At 33.3% G+C, this 27,264-nt stretch overlaps 1 protein-coding gene across 5 annotated transcripts in view; it reads left to right on the top strand.

Moving 5' to 3' along the window:
- Nucleotides 1–27,264, top strand: part of LOC101888990 (matrix metalloproteinase-14) — a 118,613-nt gene that overhangs the window by 8,048 nt on the left and 83,301 nt on the right. For 4 of the 5 annotated variants that reach the window (XR_009342807.1, XM_005179291.4, XM_005179289.4 and 1 more), the window contains exon 1: nucleotides 15,011–15,586. The exons of the other annotated variant lie outside the window; for it this stretch is intronic. The gene's annotated coding sequence lies outside the window, so the exon portion shown is untranslated. Of the gene's footprint in view, nucleotides 1–15,010; nucleotides 15,587–27,264 lie in introns of those variants that run through there. 5 annotated transcript variants of the gene reach the window in all.

The raw sequence follows: 27,264 nt of genomic DNA, 5'->3' as shown, positions 1-27,264 counted from the left end.
GTACATATCTTAGACCCCACAAAGTATATATATATATATATATATATATATATATATATATATATATATATATATATATATATATATATATATATATATATATATATATATATATATATATATATATATTCGTGATCAGCATAAAATTCTGTGTCGATGTCCGTCGGTCCGTCTGTGAAAATCTCTCTAACTTCCGAACGAAATGAAGTAGGTTGATAAAATGTTGCTCAAATGTGTATTATATCTGCAGTACTTTTGGTATTGAAAATGAGTCATGTAGGTCCACGTTTTGGCATAGCCACCATATAACGGTACCTCCCGATATTCGGTATTTTGATGATTTTAACGACATTATTCACCTGAATTGTTTCAAATTTCGAATTACAAGGCCGTAATGCATACTGCAGCCTATGACATAAAATTGTCCGTGCAGGTTAAATGTTTTCAAGTTTCGCATTTGAATATTGTAAGGGCTTATGGCAAAAGTTGCCTATGCAGGTCCACGTCATCGACCCTAACATAACAGATACATTCGTTATTGTTCAGATTTTAACAGAATTTTTAACGGATTTTATTTTTTTGAAAATCACCAAAGTCATTCCAAATGGTGGAGGGTATTCAAAGATCGGCCCCGCCGAACTAACAGATTTTTTACTTGTTTTCTTCTAAAATCAAAATTTGAAGAAAGTTGGATGCTTATTTCCCTTTCTTTCAGCGATTTGTTTTTCAAAATCTTGAACCCTATGTGGGACAGGTACTAAAAGAAATGATCCGATCTCTACAATCTTTATAAAAGATTTTGTGTTGATGAAAATATTAAAATGCACCTAGTCTGAATTAGATGTTATTTTCGAGTTTTATTTTCTTCACGTATATTTAAGATGTTGATCCTTTGTGGGGGAGGTAACAGAACGAGTGTGCCGATAAATCCATTTTCACACCAGACCTTGGATTAATAAAAATATTGTGGTGTACGTAATTTGAAGACAATCGGACTCTTATATCACATTTTCTTATAATTATACGAAATCTTAGCCCTTTGGTACTTGCAAACCGATATTGTCCATTTTCTCACCTGACCTAGCAAATATCTGGATTTGCAAAGTTTAAGAGAAATTTAGACCGCTATTTCGATGAGGCACGTTTTGGCCGTATCAAATGATATATACCCCCTGAGGGTATAAAAAATTCGGGTTTCAGCTAAAATTGTCTTCCTAAAAATTTCTTTAAAAAAATCCTCCAACAATATTTTTAAAAAAAATGTGGATTATAGCTTAACATTTCATAAAATATCCTCCAAAAATATTCTTTAAACAATCTAGAAATATAGCTCAGATGACCCTCCAAAAATTCCCTTAAGCGTCTTTAAAAATATTCTATAAAAATTTCAGGATTATATTTTGGACCCAGAAGGTCCTCCGAAAATTTTCTGATTTTTTTTCAAACGATATTCTGAAAAAGTTAAGGATCATAGCTCAGAAGGAAAATTATATAAAAAAATATCAAAAAAATCAGGATTATTTTTTAAATGAATTCTTCAATAAACAAAAAAGTAATCCTCTACTAAAGCCCAGATGGTCCCCGAAAAAAATTTTATAAATCCTGGATAAGAGTCCAAATGGTCCTCTAAAAAATTACATCCTCAAAGAAATATTTCAAAAAATCTACGATAATAGATCAGATGGTTCTTGAAAAATGTTCTATAAAAAATCCTCCATATGGTCCTCTAAAATATTCTGGTCCCCAAGAATCCATGATTATAATTCAGAGGTTCCTTCAAAAAATTCAACCAAAAATATTCTTTAAAATATACAAGGCTTCTCTAAAGATGCTCAAAAAATTAAAAAAAAAATCCATAATAGTCCTTTAAAACTTTTCTTAAAGCCCAGAAGGTCCTTAAAATATTTTACAAAATAACATAAAAAATCCCCAAACATTTTCGCAAAAAAATCTAGGATTATAGTTCAGATGGTCCTCAAAAATCCAAGATTATTAATCAAAAGTTCCCTCAAAAAATTCCATTAAAAATTCCACCAAAAATGATTCTAAAAAATTCTCAAAAAATATGTATAAAAGATCCGGATATGTAGCTCAGATGGTCCTGCCAAAATACACTTCAAAAAAATTCTCAAAAAAAATATTGTTTAAAATATCCACGATTAAGCAGAGATGGTTCTACCCTAAAACGTTCTATACAAAAATTGCAATTATAATTTTTTTTTCTTAAAAATGCACTTCAAAAAGGTTTTATGACAAGATAAAGGCCAATACCCGATTTAATGCTTCTAAAATCGAAAGAATTGTCGGTCATAGAAGGGGTCATTGGCCTTTTTTGTCAAATATATAAATGACTTTCTCAAATTTTCGAAATAAATTATATTTTTCAATTTCGAGCTATTTAAAAACTAATTAGGGGGAGTTCATAGCACTCATAGGTTCCTTGAAAATATCACTTTCCTAAATTAGAAAATGATTATGGGTTCAAGGTCATTAACAATTCAAAATCGAATGTGATTGACACAAACTGCAAGCGTTCAACATCTAAATATAGAAAATTCATGTTTGGAAAAGGAGACCACCTAAGGAGAGTACTCAAATTTTGAAAAAATCGAATTGGACATTATTTTGAAGAATTATATATTTTTTTTACATAAAGCGAAAAGTTGAGGTTATAATTCTCATTAACATGACATTTTTTAAAACGAATAGATTGTTAATTATTTGGAGGGATCATTTCATTAGCCTCATCTTCTGCAATTCATACTTTTTTTTTTTTTTGAAAGGTACTCAAATAGGGGATTTTTTCGGTGACTCAGTGATCTGAAGTGCGTTCAATACCTTGCGCGAGTTTTTCTGCTGTCTTCCATTACGAACTTTGTTACCTATTTGGTAATACAAGTTTTTCTTGTTTAATTGCATTTCATTGTTAAAATATTCCATTGGGGGTGCTGTAATTCTTTTTTTTCGCGTCGAAAAAATCAACAAAGGAGCTCTATTTTACAACAATTAATTAGTGAAATAAAATTAATATTTGTTTAAGTTTTTTATTTGTGGTGTGTGTGTATGTGTGTGAAGGGAATAATTACGTATGTGTGTGTTTGTAAATACCAAGGTAGTGGCAATTAGTCATATTGAGACGATTAGGAAATTTTCTAGATTCAACAAAATAGGTTAATAGGCAGTTAAGGAGACAGATATATAGAAGAGCTGTGGTAGGGTGTCTCTCATATATGAGGCCCGTAAAACAAATGAAAGCGTTTTTTTTTTCAAGAAAATGTGTAAAAGCCTAAAAATATCATGATTACAGTTTAGATTGTCCTCCAAAAAAATGAATCCAGGAGAATAGCTCAAGTGGTCCTCAAAAAGCATAAAAAAATCCACGATTAAAGGTTAAAACCTTTCCCAAAAACGCCGTTCTCAGCAGTTGGGCATGGCTCGATCCACTTTACAACGGATTATTCGCATTGATTTGCATTTTTTCCCGTACAAAATTCAATTGACGCAAAGAATGTTGCCTTCGGACAAGCCTCGTCGATTGGAATGGGCCCAAAGGTCCGTCGAATATGGGCAACCCTGTATTAAAAAAATGTATTAAAGCCGAGTTGCACAAAATGGAAACGTACGTCCCGAAATTCACTCCATTTGGGCTGGTATATTAGCCATTATTTGCGCAATTAACCTGAAATCGGATTGAGGGAGATATATCCAAATCTTTTCCGTTCTCGATAAAATTTGACGGTATTTCCGAGCTTTATAAGATATTTGGTACCAAATATCATTGTTGTCCAATGCATACTACGGATGTGAGGGATTTAAACACCAAATCGGATAAAACATATATGTGGGAGCTATAGCTATTTCTGAACCGCTTTTCTCCGAATTTAATGTAATTAAGGTCATTTTGACGGATATTGGCCATTTGGTGCACAATTAATCCGAAATCGGTTGATGATATATGGGACCTATATCCAAATTTGAACCCATCTTTATAAAATTTGGCAGAGATATTTCCGAGCTCTATAAAATATCTGGTACCAAATATCATTGTTTTCGAATGGAAATTACGAATTTGAGAGACTTAAACAGAAAATCGGATGAATCGTATATATGTATTGGAGCTATAGCTATATCTAACCGATTTTCACCAAACTTGAAGTACTTGGTTTTAGACTGAATTCGGTCGGATATGCCAGTTCATTGGGATTGATATTAGGCACTTGGTGCACAATTAACCCGAAATCGGTTGAGGATATATATGGGAGCTATATCCAAATCTGAACCGATCTCGACAAAATTTGATACACTTTTTTCAGAGCTGTATCTGATATCCGGTACCAAATATCACTCTTCTGGAGTGCATATTACGCATGTGAGGACTTAAAACCCCAAATTGTTTGATACATATATATAGGAGCTATTGCTATATTTGAACCGATTTTGTCCAAATTTGATTTACTTGCTTCTAGACTGAATTCGGTGGGATGTACCAAAATGCAGGTCATTTGGATTGATAATGCAGGTCATTTGGACTGATATTAGCTTGGGCCAATCAAACATTGTTTGCAAAATTTCATATCAATCGGATAATAAATGCGACCTCAATTTGTTCAGAAGAATATATGGACAGACTGACAACTGCATAAATCGACTCAATAAGTGATTCTATGAAGATCCCAAAATTAACTATGGGTCTATCTCGCTTCTTTCTCTCTGTTACAAACACATACACAAAGACATAATACCATAATCACTGTGGTGTAGGGTATAAAAATTTTTAAAATTCCTACAATAATTTTTTTTTCTAAAATATTCACGACCGCGGGTCATAAAGATGCCCCTCCAATAAATTTCTTTACAAAATACTCCAAAAATATTTCTTAAAATTTACGCGATTTTTGGTGCTTCAAAAAAAAAAAAATTTTTTTAATCCTCCAAAAATAGTCTTTAAAAAGCCAAAATTCTCCAAAAAATTATTGTTTTCAACAAATTAAAAAAAATCCGTTAAAAAAATCCTCGATTATTTGGCCCTTTAGAAGACCTGTTACAGGTCATTCGTAAATAGATCAGACCTGCCTACCAATTATGACGAATATTCTCTTCAAAGTTTTCTTTAATCTCATCATAAGTTTTATAACCATTCCCCATACAAAATTTCCCAATGGCGGTCAACGTTGGTGGTTGTGGTGGTGTAACAATTGATTAACGCCAACACAATTTTTTACTATTTAATTTCATATTTTTTAGGCCTACTGTAGGGGGCATTCCCGCTGTGCAAAGAAAAACTCACACACTCTCACACTATTAAATCATATGGGCTTGGCCCATAACTTTATGACGCATACTAAAAACTGTCTATATTGCACTGTGAGCCGGAGCAAATTGTCTATTTCCCCCCGCAATGCAGACGGACCAGCCAAGTAAAGTCCATATGACCGAACTGGCTGGTCGGTCACTGGATGACAAACAAACAAAAAGAACAGTCAAATAAACATACACACAATGGCTAAATGTCTGTTTGTCTGCCTGGCGGTGGGACACAACATGCTGTTAATGATGTTGCTGTTAATGATGATGATCGTCATCATTATTATCGTGACGACAATGAAAGAAACAGCAGACGTGTGCCATTTCAATAAAATATCAACCAAAAAACAAAATTAAATAAATTAAAATTTTAATAAATAAAACAGATTATTGTTGCTCATTTGAACTACAGAGACTCTCCTCTTGAATATCTCATATTAATCAGAAACTGGAAACACCATAGCATAAAAGCTACAACAACAAATTCTGAACGTATTCTGTTTCTGGTGAGAAAGAAGAAAAACACAACACAGAATCGGAAATTCCCATAAAAATTTCATTCATAAGTTTTGTGTTCTGTACTTTGATACAGATGGGATTTTGGTGGTAATTGGAGCGGGTTTTTAAATGCGGTATAAGAATACTATATTTCATATTACGTGTCACCCGACATTTGCGCATTAACTGTAATAAATATAGAAAGAATAACGTATACACCATTGGAATTCAGAATCTATTTTGGGGGGTTATATTTTAATATAATATTTTTATACCCTACAACACTATGTGTTGGGGGTATTATAAGTTTGCTTGGGCCAAAAATTATGTAACACCTCGAAATATTGGTTTCCCACATAGGAAAGTATATATGGATCTTCCTAGCTCGTCGAGCTGAGTCGATCTAGCTATGTATGTCCGTCCGTCCGTCCGTCCGTCCGTCTGTCCATGTTAATTTGTAATCACTCTACAGGTCGCAATTATGGCCCGATCTTCACGAAATTTAGAATGTAGGTGGGGTTGAGGTCAGAATAGAACCCTATTTCTTTTGGAGATGATCGCCAAATGTTTAGGGGTTGAAATGGACCAAATACTGAAAAATGTCGGATTTTGCAGTAGCTATACAGGTCGCAATTATAGATCAATCGACGCGGAATTTCGCATGTAACTAGAGTTTAGGGCAGGGAAGAAGCCTACCAATTTGGGTGGTCATCGGATAATATTTAGCGGGTAAAATAGACCATATCTTTTGTGTTGAAAAAATTCAAAATTTTTCATTTAACCGCGAATATGTTAAATCCCGGCTAAATCACAAAGCCATGACAAGGTTACTTCTGATCTTTACATTGATTTTAACATCCAACAAATCGGATATATAGCAAAATATGTGCGATATATATGTCTATCAAAGAAGATATGCTTGAAAGATATCTTATATGTAGAGAACGGCTGAACTAATTTCGACAGTTCTCATTAATTCAGAATGGCCTCTTGGCAGGAAAGAAAAAACGTCTAAAAAAATCGCATAAAAATATCTCTCTATAGATGAAAATATTGATTTTGTAACATTTTCTCATATTTTTTTCAATTTTGTCATATTTTTGGCATATTTTCATTTTGAATTAAACATTTGGTAATATTTCTACAGCTAACAAAACTAAGTAGTTAGGATATCAGGATATCATATACAGATCGCATTTATGGCCCGATCCTTACGAAATTTTGCATGGGGATAAGATGAGGGTCAGAATAGAAGCCTACTCTTTTTGGAGATGATCGCCATTTATTTAGGGGTTGAAATGGACCAAAAAAACTGCAAAATTGTCAGCAGGTCGTAATTATTGCCCGATCCTCACGCACATTTGGATGGGGGTTACCGGACATTGCAAAAGCCAAGCAGTTTTGGATGGCCATCCCAAAAATATTCAATGTGTGAAATAGTTTGCCATCTTTTGTAGACAAAATACGAAAATGTCCATTCCGGTGACTTTTTGGAGAATTCACAAATACAGGAAAGACGCACTTCTGAATATTTTGTTAACGCTGATTTCGTTGCGTTTCAGTCAAAAACCAATAATAAATGCTAATCTTTTGCCACGTCTGAGGGATTATAGGTCTTTGGGAAATATTGGTTCCAGATCTAGGAAGACCATTTACGTGCAACATCTACCAAAAAATTGGAAATGAGCAAATTCGTTTAAGTTGCAATTATTCGAAAATTAGAGAACGAAACCTGATGTTTTTTTTTTTTTTTGTTTTTGTCACAATATCTTGTGGAATTCTTTCGAGTATCTCGCCTATATAAACTGTATCGTTTATTATAGTGTTGTAAGGTATTCAACGGACGGCCCCGCTCGACTGTAGCCTTTGCTTACTTGTTGCTAAAAATATTCCTAAAAAATATTAGAGCTTCATTGGTGTAATAAAATTGAACTTTGTCTAAACTTTCGTTAAAGGAGATAGATACAGGGTGAAATAAAAAACTGCAACAAAGTCAAACGCCATCATTTTTAATTTAGTTTTTTTTTTCTTTTAATTTTATTGAATGAAACCAAAAAATGTCGGAAATAGCATCAAATTTTAGAATAAGTTTAGATCTGTTCGAATTAGTCACCTTTGGCACGAATTATGGCCTTCAAACGGCCACTGAAGCCGTCACACGCTGCCCGAATGTTGATCTGCTTTTTTTTTGCCCATTCCCGGCGAAGCGCTCGCTTGAGGTGATCGACACTTTGATATTTTTTAGTGCCAACCTTGCTTTCCAAAATACTCCAGACACAATAGTCCAAACAATGTAATAAGCTGTCACTGGAATAATTTTAACAGCTGTCGGACGAGTGGCTTAGAAATGAGAGCAGTCTGAAATTGATTGCAGTTTTTTCATCTCACCATACAAGAACTGTGGAAGGTGTCTCTCATATCAAATGAACGACTTCTTCCAAGAAAATGTAAAAAAATCATGATTACAGCTTAAATGCTCCTCCAAACAGAAATTCTAAAAAATCCACGATTATTGATGACGTGAAAAATTCTTAAAAAAATCCACGATTATTGATGACATGGCCCTCCAAAAAAATTGTATAAAAAAATCCACAATTTCTGCCCAGATAGTCCTCCCAAAATATTGTGGAAAAATCATCAATCATGGCTCCGATAGTCCACAATTTTTTTTTTTAAATATCCAAGATTATAACTCACATGGCCTTCAAAATATGTTCTTTAAAAAATCCACGATTAAATCTTAGATGACCCCCAAAAAATCTATAAATGATCGACTATTATAGCTTAGAAGATCATCCAGAAAATTTCTTGAAAAATATTCATGATTATAACCCAAAAATTAAAAAAAATCAGGATTACAGCTCAATTGGACCTCGAAAGTTCTATCGCTCAGATATTTCTCCAAAAATATTTCATAAAAATTCTCCGATGATAGTCCAAAATATGCCTATAGTCTTCCTAATATTCCTAATAGTCTTCGAAAAGTCTTGAAAATTTTCAGCAGAGGTGGTCTTCCTATCCAAAAAAATATATAAACCTGTAAGAAAAATCAAAAGTCGGGCGGTGCCGATTATATGATACCCTATACCACAATGCATACTTAGTAGAGCTCCCGTAACAAACGAATTTATTCCAAGTAGATCATTCCATCTATCAACATTTAGCTTTAGAACAATTATAGTTTGCTATAGAGTGCATGATATCACTTGGAGGAGGATTATATTAAAATATAGAATATTATATTATTTGGGCTGATATTAGCCATTATTTGGGCAATGAACCTGAAATTGGATTAAGGATATCTATGGGAACCATATCCAAATCTGAGCCGATCTCCATAAAATTTGGCAGAGGTATTTCCGAGCTCTATAAGATATCTGGTACCAAATATAATTTATCACTTAAAGACCAAATCGTATGAAACATATATATAAGAGCTAAAGCTATATCTGAACGGAATTTCACCAAATTTGATGTACTTCTTTCTAGACTGACAAATTTGATATACTTATTTCAGAGCTGTAACTGATATCTGGTACCAAAGATAATTATTGTAGAGTGCATATTACGAATGTGAGGGACTTGAAACCCCAAATCGAATAAAAAATATATATGGGAGCTATAACTATATCCGAACCGATTTTCACCAAGTTTAATGTACTTGCTTCTAGACTGAATTCGGTGGAATGTGCCAAAATTCAGGTCATTTGGACTCTTATTGGTTATTTGACGCAAAATCAACCCGAAATCGGTTGTATATATATGAGACCTACGTCTAAATTTGAGCCGCTTCTCACCAATTTTAATAGGGTTCTTCCTTGGGCCAAACAAATATTCTTTGAACAATTTCATCTCAATCGAATAGTAAATGCGAGCTGCATGGACGGACGGACTGACATGCATAAATCGACTCAGAAAGTGATTCTATGAAGATCCTCAAAACTAACTATGGTTCTATCTCGCTTGCTTCCCCCAGCTTTCAACAAATGCACAAAGACATAATACCCTTACAACTATGAGGTATAAACCAGTAAAGAAAGACTTAAAGTCGGGCGGGGCCGACTTTATGATACACTACACCACTTCGCTAATTTAGTAGAGCTGCGCATAACAATTAAAAGTTTTTATGGGAGAATTCAATCATACGTCCTATGATTATAATTATAATTTAAAGTTCAAAGGACTAAATATGCCGAAGCACTTGTATCTTTTAAATTCGGACTTGTATTGCCCATTTGGTGCAAAATTAATTTGAAATCGGATAAAGATATATATGGGAGCTATATCGGAACCGATCTCGATAAAATTTGGCAAAGATATTTCTGTGCTGTATTTGATATATTTCCCTGAATATCGTTGTTACGGAGTGCATATTACGGCTGTGGGTAACAAATATGACAAATCGGATGAACAGTATATATGGGAGCTATAGCTATATCTAAATCGACCTTCACCAAATTTTACATACTAGCTTCTAGACTCAATTCGGTCGTAAGTGCCAAATTTCATCCAATTTGGACAAATATTAGACGTTTGGTGCACAATCAAAGGTAAATCGGACGAAGTTATATATGGGAGCTATATCTAAATTTTGACCGATTATCTCCAATTTCAATAGGGTTCGTCTTCGGGCCAAACAAATGATTTGTGCAAAATTTCATCTGGATAGGGCAAATGCGAACTGTACTTTGTTTACAAAAATACATGGACAGACGGACAGACGGACGGACGGACATCTATAAATCGACTCACAATGTGATTCTATGCATATCATCAAAAGGAACTGTGGGTCTATCTCATTTCCTTTTGCCTGTTACAAACAAATGCACAAAGACATAATACCCTGATCACCTTGTGATGTAGGGTATAAAAAAGAAACACAACAAAACGTTTTTTTTTTTTTTTTTAAGAAAAATCAATTTTCTTTAGTAGAACGACGAAAGGAGAAAAAAACTTAAATTCCTTTGAACTGACTGGCACCCAATCTTAAGATGAAACAATGACAAAGAAATTATTCATGAATGCCCCAGTTGTGGTTGCTGTAGCAGCCACCGACAATCAATAAAACAACATATTGAGAATCACAGCCAACTCCGGCGCAGACCTGCAGCCAGAACCCAAACGGCTTTTAGCAATGTGTATGATCATTGTGCATGAACTTTTGTCACCCTTCCCCTTTGCCACCTTTCCCGCTTTTCACCATCACCATTGTAGCTATTTCTTGTCAGCTTTGAATGCCGGCAGTAATGCTGGTGGCTTTATAGCTGATGCCGACGCTACTGTTGTTGTGTTGTGTCAGAATTGCCGATGTTGTTGGTTTTTGGAATGACGAAGTTTTCAAATTCCCAGAATTGCCGCATTATTCATCGATCGCTATTCGTTGTTAATTCATTTTTTATGCTGTTCGCAGTTTTTTTTTTCTTTTGCTGAACTTCTGGTTGTTACTGTTGTTGTAGTTGTTGTTACTACTAGAGTCTCTGTGTTGTCTTTGTGTTTTTTTTTTTTTACTTTTTTTTATAAAACAATAAAATATCTTTTGTCAATATTGTTACAATAACAACAAATAGTTTTATTGACTGTAGATATCTGAACAAAGTGAGAACACCTCACAGAGATCCCGGAGATTCCGGTAGTATATATTTCGTTAACAGGGTTTCAAGTACCACAAGTAGCTGCCGATTACCACATAGTGAGGGTGAGAGGCTGCTGAGTTGTTAAGAGAGAGAGAGAGAGAGAGTGATAAAGAAGTCTGCTCTTTATTCTAAGCAATTGAAGAAGAGCACAGCTAATGAGAGTAATTAACAAATAGATTTGTTTTGATTCATCTAAATGGTATGATAGATGCCAGATCTTATGGATGTTTCAATGAAATGGGTTTGTATTTACTTTTTGTTGCGTAAAGCGATGAGTCATTTTTATACCCTCCACCATACATAGTATGGAGGGTATATTAAGTTGGTCATTCTATTTGTAACTCATCGAAATAATTAATTTAGACTTAACAACGCATATATATATTCTTGATTAGCGTAAAATTCTAAGATGATTTAGTTCTGTCCGTCCTTCTGTTCATATATCCGTCTGTTCCGTCGGTTTTTTGACGATTTTAGCCACTTGTTTCAATGGAATTGTCTTAAAATTCACAAAAGGAGCTCCATGTGAGTACATTACCCCCTGGAAGAGAATTATCTATATAGGTCCACGGTATCGTAGAGCCACCATACAACGATAGATATTCTGTATTTTGATGATTTAAGTCACATTTTTCAATGGAATTGTCTGAAAATGAACACAAAGAGTTTCTACTGGGGTACTTTACCCCTTGGAAGAGAAGTGCCTAAATATAACCGTACGTCCTGATATTCGGTATTTTGATGATATTAGTCACAATTTTCAATGGGATTGTCTAAAAATTAACCCGAGGAGTTCCTTCTAAGTACTTTACCCCTTGGAAGATAATTGTTTATATACGTCCATGATATTGTATATCCACCATTAATAGGTACCGTCTATGACTGAAAATGGTCCGTGCAGGTCTTCTTATAGCGCCCATATAACTAGTAAATATTTTGATGATTGTAGCCACATTTTTCAATGGAATTGTCTAAAAATTAGCTTTTGAGTACTTTACTTTTGAAGCGGTGGGACGATATATATCATCTTCACACCCGATTTTGTGTTAATAACAAGTTAAAAAGCAGTAAGTTCAATATCAATATCCTCCACCATTTGGAAATGTTCAAAAAAATAAAATCCAAAAACCCTGGTAAACATTACCATCGTTCTCCACTAATAAACAAACGTTGTTTTTATAAAAACAACAATAAAGGGATAAGCCTGACCATTTTGCAGCAACAAAAATAAAATCCTTAAAAAATTCTGTTAAAATTTTAAAGATACCGAATATAGCCGTTATAATTGGGTCTATACGACGTGAACCTACATAGACATTGTTTGTTATAAGCCATTACCATATTCAAATTCAAAAACTTGAAATAAACGGTGAATAATGTAACTGAAATCATCAAAATATCGTATATAGGGAGGTACCGTTATATCGGAGCTGTGCGAAGACCTGGACCAGCATAGACAATTTTCTGTCATAGGCTGTAGCATCCATTACGAACTTCAAATACGAAATTTCAAAAAATTTTGGTGAGTATTGTATCTTAACTCGGCAAAATACCAAATATAGGGAGGTACTGATATATGGGGCCTATACGAAAACCTGGACCTGCATAGACAATTTTCTGTCACAGACTGTAGTTCCCATTACGAATTCTAAATACGTAATTTGAAACAATTCCGATGAATCATGTCGCTAAAATCATCAAAATATGGGGGCAATACGAAGACGTGGACCTACACAGACAATTTTCTGTCATAGGCTGTAGTATCGATTTCGAACTTCAAATTCCAAATGTGAAACAATTCCGGTTAATAATGTTTCTAAAATCATCAAAATAGCGAATATTGGGAGGTACCGTTATATGGGGGCTATATGAAAACGTGGACTTACTTGGCCCATTTACGAACTTAACCTGACTACTGGAAAAATAGTCATGTGTGCAAAATTTTAGCCTTCTATCTCAATTCGTTCGAAAGATAGCGTGATTACAACAGACGGACATCGCTAAATCTACTTATATATATACTTTGTTGGGTCTGATAAGAGTATTTCGAGGAGTTACAAACGGTATGACAAAGTTAATATACCCTCCATAGTATGGTGGAGGGTATAGAAATATTGGAATGTTTGAAATTTGAAGGCAATCGAAATATTATTTCGCATTTTATGTGACTTTTGGGCTTTTTTGAGAGAGGTACCAAAAGGAGTGGACCGATGTTGCCCATCTCCGAACTCGATCTAAGTTCATCAATAGTATTGCAATGTACCAAGTTTGGACCAAATTGGATACTCTCTGCGAAGGACGATTGGACATCCCCATATGTCAACCCCAAATGTCCTGAATCGGATTTTGTCCAAATAGTCCTAGGATCTGAAATCTTTATTTCAATGAGGCACGCTATGGCACGTACCAAATGATGATACGGATAAGGGTATAAGAGCCGGCAATTTTGTATATTATGTCTTGCGCCAAATATTATTGATATCACGAATATATTACGGCTTTCAGTTTGGTTAACATTCAAGTCACCACCACTACTATATTTGAGATTATGGCAGATCATGATCCAAATTTAGTACCATTTAGTAAAGTTCGAAAAACACCTTCATATATCAAACTTATTTCCAAACCTTGATTGTCACAAAAAGTTCGAAGTTTTTATCCTATCCGTTCACATAATACCAAATGGTACCATTTTAGAAGTTTAGTACCATTCTAGAACTTTTCGTAACCATTCTAGAACTTTTCGTAAACTTAAAGTTCGAAAGAAAACCGGTAACAAACTGTGGCAATTCTGTATATTATGTCTTGTGCTATCATTGATATCACAAATATATAACGGCTTCCAGTTTGGTCAACTTTAATACCATATCTGGGCAGATTTTTGTCAGATCATGTTCCAAATTACTTCCCAACAGAAAATTGCAAGTTTTTAGCCTTATCCGTTCACTATTCTAGAGCTTTTCGTAAACTTCTAGTTCGAATATCCAAAAACCCTTTGGCACATCTATTCTGCACTACATTAGTAACTCTCATTCTAAATTTCAGAATTCTAACTCATTTAGTTTGTCCAATAGAAAGTATTGAATTCCAACCCATTCATTCCATTATTTCTCCCCCAAATAAAAAAAAATTCCATATCTCTACCCCCAATCACATGTGGCAACACCGCAAATGTAAACAAACAAATCAACGCATTGTTTTCAAAACAAACGTTACTCATCGTTGATGGCACTCACACACCTGCAATCATGGGCTCTCGTGCCGTAAAAAAACAACAACATCGAAATTCGGTGCTCCAACATTTGCAATTCTCTTCCGCTTTGTTGATTTGTTTTTTGTTTCTCTTTGTGGGGCTTATCACAAAAGCTTTCAGTGAGAATGCAAAATATAAAGCTCAAAGATTTTAGCAAACAAAAAAAGCTTCCATTCAGAGATCTTGGCTGTGGAGAATTTTTTTCTTTTTTTTTTTTTTTTTGTTTTGGGTGGGAGAGCGCCACTCAACGAAGAGTCGTGCGAATGGGGAAATGTTTGGCTGGATGGGTTGTTGTGTTAAGTTGTTGTCTCCACCACAGATCAGTTGAATTTGTCTCGCCTTAGCAGGAGGTTGTTGATAGCTCTACTCGAAGAAGCACAACAACTTTAGCCTCGCCCTCCCATTCATTAATAACCAAATAAACGCGGGTTTTGAATTTTAAGAAATAATTAATAATAAAAAGCATTTCATGCATTCGTTTTACTAAATTGAGCCGAACGAACTTTATTTGAAACAAATTTTATTTTGGAATATCTACGAGTTTTTTCTTTGACAAAAAAAAATAATTTTTTTTTAAAACCAAATTATCCAAATAATTAAGAAAATTTGAAACGTGCGTGCAAAGTGTTTTATCAGTGTTGAGAAAAATTGACATTACTGGCAAAATTGGAAATCTTTTTCAAAACTGAAACAGTTGCAAAACGTAAATTGTGTATTTTTTTGAAAAAAAAGAATGAAATAAAATAAAACAACAATAACAAGTTAATGAAATGCGATTAAAATAATTAGCCCTTACAAAAAAAATTGAAAACAAAAAATTATAACAACGATTGAAACGAATATTGTGTAGAAGAACAACGGAACAAAGATCAGCTGCATTTGCAACAACAACAACCATGTAAGAATATTAATAATTAAAATTAAAAAAAAAGCAACAAAAATGTTTAAAAGACTGCTCTGAGAAGTCACACAAAGAATTTGAGTTCATAGCCACCAAGTGTAGAAAGTCATTTCAAAATTATCTTCAATTAACCAACCAGCCAGCCAACCAACCCCCAAGTCTGTCCCACAAATAATTCCCCCATAGATGGGCGGACGGACGGACCGACATACCCAGCCTCTCAAACCAACAACATTAAGACAATAGCAGCAACTGAAATTAACTAAAATAGCAACAACGACAAAAAAAACTGCATAAATTATAAGCGACATAAAATGAACAAATCATTCATCTGTGTATGTCGCCCCCCTCAGCCCTCACCCCTTTCGTGGCATTCCTCATGGCATCATTAGTTAGAGTCATATAAATTATTTAATACACACAAAGACTGACAGTTCACAAAAGGGAATTTCTTGGGAGATTTTCTTATATTTTCATTTTTTTTATTTTTCTCTTTGAAGAAATAAAAATGAAAACAAAGACTTTTCTTTTATTAAAGAATTGCAGGAAAAAAATTATTTAATAAAGGAGATTTCATTGTTCGCCAATCAATAATCTACCCCCGATACTTGCAGTCCATACCTCGTATTGCAAATTTAATTACTTTTTATACCCACAGCCATATATCTACAAAAGGAATATATCATTTGATAGGAAAAAATGGGCCTCTTCGAAATAAAGGTTTTAGAATGGGTCTATTTTTTGGGCCAAATTTCAGTTTTCAGTGTCTGTTGCGCACGATAACTCTCGAAGGGAGTATGCGATTTGGTCCAAACTTGCTACATTTTAATATTATTATCAAACTTAGATTGAGTTCGGAGATGGGTAAAATCGGTTCACTTCTTTTGGTACCTTCCCCACAAAATTTCCTAAAATTGTTTAGCTAACCGAACAGGAAAGAGTCATCCAATTTTGTGCAAACTTTGCAATACCTAATATTTTTTTCAGAGCTATGTCGGGTGGGAAAATAAGCAATATCCTGCCACTCCATTTAGTACCTTCCCCACAAGGGGTCAAAATTTTGAATAATCACAATGCTTATAAAAGTATGAATGAAAAGTCCGATTATCTTCATATTTCGCATATTCCAATATTTTTTCCAACTCTAGAAATTGTAGAAAGATGGCTACATCAGGCAGGCTCCTTTTTGGTAACTCCCCCACAACCGGTCGAAATTTTGAATAACCACGAGGCTCATAGAATGAAAAATAAGAACCGATTGTGAAATTAGAGTCCGATTGTCTTTAACACATTTCATACAACTTTATATTTTTATTATAAAAAGATCTCGCGTAAAGATGGTGCACTCTTCCTGGTATCTCCAAAAACGGATGATGGATGATGTCGACCCTTAAAAAATGCGAAATAAGCATCCGATTTTCATTAGAATTCACACATATTTATATATTTAGTATTACACAACCTGATGTAAATTGTATTTTTAAAATGTATTTTTAAATTTGCCACAAACTAACTCTAGTTTATGAAGATTAAAGATTAGATTGGTAGGACCGCTCCTTCCTCATACCTTCCCTCCTACCTCCCCCACAACGGGTCAATATTTTGAAAACCCACAACCCTCGTAGAATATAAAATTAACATGCATTTCTTTTCAAACTCGTCTCATCCCATTAATTTTACCAACACAAGAACTACTGTGCAGATGGGATAGATAAGGCCATTCCTTCTGGTACCTCCTTTACGGCAGGTAAAAATTTTGAATAACCATAGCCCTCAAAGACTGCAAAATTAACATACGACTCCTTCCAAATTCAGCACATTCCAACATTTCTATCAACACAAGTTCTGCTCTGAAGATGGGTTACATCAGGTCATTCCTTATGGTACCTCCCTCTCCAAGCGGTCATAATTTTCAATAATCTTAACCTTCAATAATCTTAACCTTCGGGTAACTCCCCCACAATGGGTCAAAATTTTGGATACCCATAACCCTATCCGATTAATTTCAAATTCGCCACCTCACAATATTTCTATCAAAGCCAGATAGGCTATGAAGATGAAATATATTGATTCACTCCTTCTGGTACCTCCTCCAGAAGGGTTCAAAATGTTGGGTAAATATATATCTCAAAAAATGCTCAATAAGCATGTGACGCCAACGGGTTACAATTTGGAAAACCCATAACCCTTATCGAATGCAAAATTAACATCCCATTCATTTCCAATTCGGCACATTCCAATATTTCTATCACAGCCAGATCTAGAGAGAAATTGATAGATATCGGTCCACTCCTTCTGATACCTCTCCCATAAAGAGGCAAAATATTGAATAAATATATCTCTCAAAAAAAATACTTAATAAACATTCGAAACTCTTTTCAAATTTTATACTTCTCAATATTTTTATCAACACAACATCGGCTGTGAAGATGATAGATATCGGTCCACCGCTTCTAATTACTCCCTCACAACTAGTCAATGTTTGGAATACCCATAACCCTCATAGAATGCAAAATTAACATCCCAATCATTTCCAATTCGACACATCCCAATATTTCAGATATCGGTCCACTCCTTCTGGTACCTCGCTCACAAAGGGTCAAAATTTTGAATAAATATATCTCTCAAAAAATGCTTAATAAGCATTCGATTCTCAGCAAATTTCACACATCCCAATATTTTTATCAACGCCAGATCTGCAGTGAAGATGATAGATATCGGTCCACCCCTTCTGATAGCTTCCCCACAAAAAACGGTCACAATTCCTATATTTTTCATAGTTCGTATATCAACAGAGATCTGACGTAAATATGGGATTTATTGGCCCACATCTGGTTTGGTTTGCATGTGGGTATGTAGGTATCCCCACGCAACTTTTAGCTCATACCTCGTATTGCAAATTTAATTTTTGTTTGTTGTGATAGCTTTTGCCGACGAATATATCTATTGCCCATACTTTCACCTCATACCTCGAATAAGATTCTTACATTTTTTGTGTTTTGCCAACCAAGCCTCTTGGGGAACCTTAAATGCTGTACCTACCTAGTCTAGCAGCCAGCAATCTTCCCCAATCCTGTTTTTCCTGCGCTTTAGCCAACATCCAGTTTCAAAAGCCCCCCAAGCTGAGATCTTAGCTTGCCTTGTTGTCTTGACTTAATTGGTGATGGCCTGTCAAGCCGTGTCTCAGGCCAGACTTAAACTGGTCGCCATTTACGAGGAGCTGCTGGGATTTAATTCTAAAGATGTGTTTCTTTTTTTTGCTCATCCCTATCTACCATTCTTACATTTAGTTAATGGCAAACTTGATCATGATAGGAGGCAAAAAAAATAAAAGTCACTAAAAAAATTGATCACGTTTAAGGGCAAAGGAATAAATGTCACTGCATTGTGTGGTATTTTCACAGCTTTCATATGGCCGTTTTTCCAGACCTGGAGACATGAATTAAAACAAAAAATCCCCTCTCATCTCATCTCTGCAACATAATTGCATGTTGAGAAGTAAATGGGCATTTTTTTTTTGACCACAGCTGAAATGAGGTATTACCAGCATCATTGGAGGTTTGACAGGTATCGCCGAAGAGTTTAGATTTCTTTTTCATGGAAATTAAGGACAGTTTGAGGTCATTCTTTTCTTTTGAATACCCATCATATACCTATGATCGAACCTGCTATAGCCTATAGCCTTTGCTTACTTATTTAAATTTTCAATAAATGTATGGCTCTCCAAGTATTCCAATTAGTTTCTATTTAAATTTAATATTCTTTTTATAACAATATTTTAAAAATTTCCAAAATTGATTGTTCTTTGTCACCCCATACTGGCCACCCAAACAAACATTGTTGGCCACTGTTGTTTGAGGAAACATCACGGAACCACGGTATAAAAATTGTTTGATCAAACTTACCGCAACGAAACCAAAAACTAAATACGAACATTGAACCCGCAACGTGATTGGAATATTCGAATAAGTTTCGTTCGTTTTTTTTCGATCAATATTATATGAACTTGAAAGAACTTGACCGGACATAAAGGGAGGGAGGAAATACATACGATACAAAAAATCAAAACCAAACGAAATGAAATTTTGAGAGTTTGTCCACTTCAATTTCAAGCAGTTTAAACTGGTAACCTTGAAAATAACAGAAAATGATTGATTTTCCAAAAAAAATAATAAAAAATGAAAAAAATGTTATTGATTATTTTTGTTTAAAAAAATAACGTACCCTACACCTTACCAAGTAATGGGTTACTATGTGGAAGAGTATGTTTGTCTAATTACCTAGCTGAAGTTTGTGAGTCGGCAGATTTTCTGTTGATAGAAATATTCAGATGTGCCAAGTGTGAATGGAATCGGATCTTAATTGCGCGTTTTATTAGCTTAATGGATATTCGAAATTTCGACCTTTTGTGAGGGAGGTACCAGAAGGAGTGGACCGATATATTTCATCTTCACAGCAGATCTTCGGCTAATAAAAATATTAGGATGTGTGAAATTTAAAGACAATCGGACTCTAACATCATATTTTAAAAGTGTTATAATTATTCAAAATTTTGACCATTTGTGGGAGAGGCACTTGATCCATCAAGTGGACCGATATTATACATTTTTGCATATGACCTAGAACTGACGCAAATATTATGATTTGCAAAGTTGGAGCAAAATCGGATTGTCCTTTTTCTTTCTGTGCAGAAAATATATTTTTTGACAATTTCGACCTTTTGTGGGGGAGGTACCCGAAGGAGTGGAGCGATATTTGTCCATCTCCGAACTCGATCTAAGTTTGATGAAAATATTTCGATGTACCAAGTTTGGACCAAATCGGATACTCCCTTCGACATCGCTAGATCGACTCCAAATGGTCTGAAACGGATTTGGTCCAAAGAGACCTACGGTCTAAAACCGTTATTTCGACTAGGCACGTTTTGACCTATTAAATGATATCTCTCTAGTCATATGGCTGAGGGTATAAAAATAACCCAAATGGACGAAAGCCATGTTATCATTTAATTTGCTTGGAAATTTTGATAGAAACCTTCAAAATACCGAAAATCTGGAGGTACCGTTGTATGGGGGCTATACCAATCAGTAGATCTTTACCGATCAGGTTTTGCAGGACCCCAATTGTCAAGTTGCACCTAATTTGTTAGGAAATTGTGGCAGAGATCTTCAAAAAACGGAAAATCGGGAGGTAACGTTATATGGGAACTATACCTATTAATGAATCCGAATCCAACAATTTTACAACGGGAGAACAGACCTATCGAGAACCCCAATTATCAAGTTTCATTTCAATTTGTTAGAAAATTGTGATAAAAACCTTCCAAATACCGAATATCGGAAGGTACCGTTATATGGAGGCTATAACAATTAGTACACCTGTAGCGAGAATTTTCTGCAGGGAGAGAATACACCCATCAAATACCCCAAATTTAAAGTTTCATCTAATTTGGTTGGAAATTGTGGCGAAAAGCTTCCAAGTACCAAAAATCTGCAGGTCCCGTGTCAAGTTGGATATACCAATTAGTGGACCTGTAACGAATATTTTCTGCAGGAAGAGAGCAGACCTACCATGAACCCCAATTGTCAAGTTTCAGCTAATTTGATTGGAAATTGTGACAAAAACCTTCCAAATATTTACAATCGTGAGATACGGTTATATGGGGCCTATACCAATTCGTATACTTAATTGAAAATTGTTCGCAAGGAGAGAACACACCTACCAAGAACCCCAATTGTCAAGTTTCACATGAAAAGGTTAATCTAATTTAGTTGGAAATTATGATAAAAACCTTCCAAATATCGAAAATCCGGAGGTACCGTTATATGGGGGCTATACCAATTGGTAGGCCTGTGGCGAATATTTTCTGCAGTGAGATAACATAGCTATAGAGAACCCCCATTGTCAAGTTTCAGCTGATTTGTTTAGACATTGTGGCAGAAACCTCAAACAAATCCGAAAATCGGAAGGCACGTTAAATGGGTGCTATACCTAAACGTGAACCAATAATGCTCATTTTCAATATAAATCGACCTGCATATAATATAAAGTCAAATTTCTCTTGCTCTAAATAATGTGGACTCTATCGTGATTTCAATAGACAGGCAGACGGTCATCACTAAATCGCCTTATAATTTTATTCTAATCAGAAATATATACACTTTTTGGGATCTCCGACAAATATTTTAAGGTTTTGCAAATGTGGAGGGTGTTAAAATTTAAATTTTATTTAATTTTTTTTATCGCCAGTATTTGCTGTTATCTGTTTAGTTGTCTTGTCTTGTCGTGGACAACGAACTTCCTGTGGGCTTTTGGGTGCTGAAACGTCAATGTTACTCTTCTTATGAATCATGCAAGAAAATAGGTTGGACAGAGGAAAATACTATCTCGAGCACCCCTTCCACCCTCCCCCCATTACTGGAATTTTGGCAATGTTCTAATTTTACACCAATCAATTTGTTTTATTATTTGTTTATTATTTTTATTATTATTTATTTATTTATTTATTTTTTTTTTTTTTTGAAAATAAAAGTGTATACTGCTGGTGATGTCACATATTGATTTGTGTCTATGTATGTTTTTATTTTACGTTCAATTGTGATTTTTTGTTATCTCTGGCATACCAAACAGCCAGTAAGTGAGTAGACAGACGACACTATGACAAACGTTTAAGACTCACACGGGCGGTCGGGCAGCATATATTTTTTATGTGTGATTTGGTAGACGTGAATTAAATGGCAAATTGTTTCAGTTTTTTTTTATTTTTGGTAATATCAAGATTTTTGTTATTGTTTTATTTTTTATTTATTTTTACTCTTTTTGTTTTAATTATTTCACTTTTTATAACTACCCACATGTTTCGATTTTCCTTTCAAAATAACAAAAACGCACGCACACACACACACACACTCTTTATGTGTAAAGTTCAAAAACCTTTTTTTTTTGTTGTTATAAACTGATAAAATGCATTTTTCTTTTTAAATTCTTATGAATTTCTTTTGATTTTTAATCAACAAAAAATTTATATATTAATATTGCGCAATGGTTAATTATTTGTTAAGAAAAAAATATACAAACATTCATTATAGGTTTAATAATCAATCCTGTAATCTATGAGGCTTTCGAACACCTCTGACTACACAATTGCTGGAGGAATTCCCACTATCATCAAGGGAAGTTTTCAGAACAAGGTAGTTAGTTCTCAATCAATTTATTTGATTAGAATTTTGTTTTGTTTTCCAAATGTGTCTATAAGTCAAGGTCAAAAATAGTATTTTTGTTTTTTTTTTTTTTTTGAAATGAGCAGAATCGAATTACGCTTCTTTTAAGTAATGACTTGTGGACCCATTATTTTTTAAATAGGTATCAGAAAATGTTCTATACTTTCTATAGCTCCCATAAAATGTTGGCTCCTGGATCTTAATTCTAATTCTAGAATTTTAAGAAATGTGAAAATTCGAAAAAGTGCTAAATTTGTCGAAACTCTAAAAACGTTCCTTATAAACCAAAATTGATTATTGTATTCCATGGTACATATTAAGTTTACAATTATCTTTTGTCCACAAACACATAACGAAATATAATCTAGAATATTTCTTCCTCGGACAATTTTCCCCCTAAAAATGAAGCTATGGGAGACCTTGACTTAGGAGGAAAACATGATGAATTAGCAGTAAAAATATAACACATAATTTTCACTTGTTATGTATATAAATTTGAAATGCAATTTTCTTTAAAACTATAAAACCAAGATCCATTATTTTTTCTGAGATTTTTAGTGAAATTTTGTGTAGAATATTTTTTCTTTTGGCACTCTTTGTCCAAAATGAAATTTTACAATACTTTCATGAATAAATACGAAAAAGGTCCGAAGAAATTTTTTTTTCAAAAAATTCGGAAATATTTTCGGGTTTTTTGGGCAACCTTGATTGAAAATTTATTTTGATATAAAATGGAAATAGAGATTTCTTTTCGTTGATGACCTATAGTGAAATTTGATGAGGAACATTTTTGGCTTTGACGTCAATTTTGTAGACCAACGTTTTGTAGGAGAATTTTGCATAAACTCACATAAAGTACAACTTGAGCCCAAAAATTTATAAAACATAATTTTCACTTATAATACATAAATTTTGAATGTAATTTTCTCTAAAACGGTTGAATGTAGATATTTTATTTATTCTGAGATTTATAATGAAATATTGTGCAGAATATTTTTTCTTTTGACAATTTTCGCCTTAAATGAGAATTTTCGACATTTTCAGGCGTTAATTCGAAAAAAATTAAAATAAGTTAAAAAAATTAGGAAATATTTTCGTGCTTTTTGGGCAACATTGATCGAAATATTTTCATAATATGTAATGGAAATAGAGATTTATTTTCATTGGTGACCTATAGTGAAATTTGATGAGGAGTATTTTTGTCTTTGACGTCATTATTTGTAAACGACGCTTTGTGGGAAAATTTTACATAAACTCACAATAAGTACGGCTTTATGGCACATCATGTTCACTTATAATCTTTAATTTTGGATTGTATTTTTCTTAAAAACTATTAAACGTAGATACATTATTTGTTCTGAGATTTATAATGAAATTTTGTGTAAAATATTTTTTCTTTTGACACTCTTTGTCCGAAATGAAATTTAAGGGTGCTTCCAAGCGTTAACTCGAAAAAAGGAGAAAAATTGATAAAAAAAAAAAACAAATTAGGAAATATTTTTGCTTTTGATGAGGAATATTTTTGGCCTACATTGATAGAACTATTTTCTTAATATATAATGGAAATAGATATTTTCTTTCTTTGGCGACCTATAGTGAAATTTGATGAGGAATATTTGTGACATTGACGTCATTCGCATAAACTCACATAAAGCACAACTTGAACCCTAAAATTTATTAAACATAATTTTCACTTATAATACATAAATTTGGAATGTAATTTTCTCTAAAAACTATTAGACCTATATTTATTATTTATTCTGAGATTTATAGTTAAATTTTGTGCAGAATATTTGTTGTTTTCACACTTTTTGCCTAAAATTAAATTTTATGCTACCTTCAGTCGTTCACTCGAAAAAGGTCCGAGGAAAATTTATAAAAAAACATAGGTAATATTTTCGGGGTTTTTAGGCAACATTGATGGAAATATTTTAGTAATATATAATGGAAATAGAGATTTATTTTCTTTGGTGACCTATAGTGAAATTTCGTGAGGAATATTTCTGTCTTTGACTGCATTTTTGTAGATCAACATTTTGTAGGAGAATTTTGGATAAACTCACATGGAGTACAATTTGAACCCTTAAATGTATGAAACATAATTTTCACTTAAAATTCGTAAATTTGGAATGTAATTTTCTCTAAAACTATTAGACCTAGATATATTATTTATTCTGAGATTTATAACGAAATATTGTGCAGAATATTTTTCCTTTTGAATTTTTTTGCCTAAAGTAAAGTTTTACGATACTTTCAGGCGTTAACACGGTAAAAGTCCGAGGAAAAATTGATCGAAAAATTAGGAATTAATTTCGCGTTTTTTGGGCAACATTAATGGAAATATTTTCGTAATATATAATGGAAATAGAGATATAGAGACCTAAAGAGGAAAATAGACCTAATGAGGAATATTTTTGTCCTTGACGTCATCCTCGTAAAATGATGTTTTATGGGACATATTTGCATAAACTCACATAAAGTGTGGTTTTAACCCTAAAATATCTATAAAGTATTTATGAATTCCTGGCATTTAGGTAAGATTTAGACATTTCTTATATTCTGGAACATATCGTACAATTTTATAACAAATAATTTTGTAGAATATTTTGACTTGCTACGATCCCGCTTAAATTGAGTTTTTTTTATCATATTTTAAAAAAGTACCTAAAAAACCTCTTTGATGATTTGTTTGTGGGTTAAAATGTTTGAGCAAAATAATTCTCGTATTGTAAACAGTAAGAAGACCTAAAATCCAAGGATTCCAGGTAATCTTAATCCAAATATTTCAAAAAAAAATCTTGAAGGTGGGGAGGGGGTGTGTGAAATTCCACCTCCAGTTAGATAACATTGTGTAGCTCTCAAAAAAAGCCCATACACATGTCTTTAGTTTTTAGCTCTACTTTCAAAATCTACTGAGTTTTTCTTTAATTCATAATATTTTTCCTGTTGCACAGTGTAATATGAATAAATTTCAAACTTCATAAAAAAAGTTTTGTTTCGAAATTTTGTGAATTTTGAAAAAATTGCTTGTATTTATGGGTCGCATCTTAAGGCTCCATCTAAAATTTCTCAAAAATCGCCCTGAATTTCAAACCCTTGTTAAATCAATATTTATTTTTTGCCCAACCAACCGTCTGTCTGGTTGCAGTCCATAATAAGTTTTCCAGGTAACCATGGTTATGTGGTTCCCATTTCTCCACAGACAAAAAAATATTTTTCCATAGAATCATAAAAATCATGGAGAAATGTATGGGAAATAATTGTAAAATAACACAGTTCTCAATAAAAACAATTAACAGTAATTTAAGAAAAATTAAATAAATAAACCCTTTATTAATTTCCCTTTTTTTCTTAAAAGTCAAGAGGAGGGAGGAGGTGTCATAACTAAATTAGCATTTCCAAAGAAATTCGTTAGAAATGAAGTGGACGTGTCTGTAAACTACCCGAAATTTCAAATGACTCATTCGTTTACTTCTAATGAGACCGCTCTCATGTGTGTGTGTGTCTATGCCCGAAAAAAAAAACATTAAAAAATATTTAAAAACACAGCGAAGAAAAAAAAACAATGACAATCAAAGAAAACAACAAAATATTTTAAAATTTGAATTTTGATGGAGAGACAAAACAACAATGCATTATTATTGTTGTTGTTGTTATTGGCCAAATATTATTGCGATCTTCATCACATTGTTATTTATGTATAAGGAGCTGGAATTTAACAATTTCACAAAAGCAATAATGCATTTTACGTTAAATAAATATTTATAAAGTTGGTACTTCTTTTATTTCAAGTTTATATTTGTTTTTATGGCAAAGCCACCTATCCCGCAAATCAGTCAGTCAGCCAGCCATCACATTCATCCAGGCATCCGTTCAGAGTCATTAATTGATCTTTTTTGGCAAAAAAAAAATACCTGACCATCATCTACATTCATTTGTACATATGTATGTACATATGTGTGTGTTTATATGTATCTATCTCCCGGTGACACATTACGGATTCCTCTATTTGCTGTTCTAAACATTGCTTTATTCTGGTCGGCCTGAAAACGTGTTGAAAATTTCTAAATAATTATTTTTTATTTAATTTTGTTTTTTTTTTTTTTTTTTTTTTTGTGGCTTGGCCAAAAATACACCATCCACCAATTCTAGTATCCGCTTATATTATAACAATTTATTTGAGATTAACAAAAAGTGGAAAAAATTTATTTTTTTTTTTAAATGAAAAAAATTCCAAAGCTAAAGTCCAATAAAGTTTATTTTGTGATTTTTATGAAGTGAAATATTGGGAGTAGTAAAAAAATTATATAAAATTTATTTCATTCGATTTTTGGCTCCATTTGAATTAATGAATAGTAATATTAAAAAAAAAATAATTTTAAAAATAGAAAAAAACCTAAAAATTTATTAGATTTAGATTTAGAAATTTTAATCCTCGGACGAGTCACCAATTTA

Source organism: Musca domestica, unplaced genomic scaffold (genome assembly GCF_030504385.1).
Source record: "Musca domestica strain aabys unplaced genomic scaffold, Musca_domestica.polishedcontigs.V.1.1 35, whole genome shotgun sequence".
NCBI classification, from domain to species: domain Eukaryota; kingdom Metazoa; phylum Arthropoda; class Insecta; order Diptera; family Muscidae; genus Musca; species Musca domestica.
This window is presented reverse-complemented; position numbering and strand designations above follow the sequence as displayed.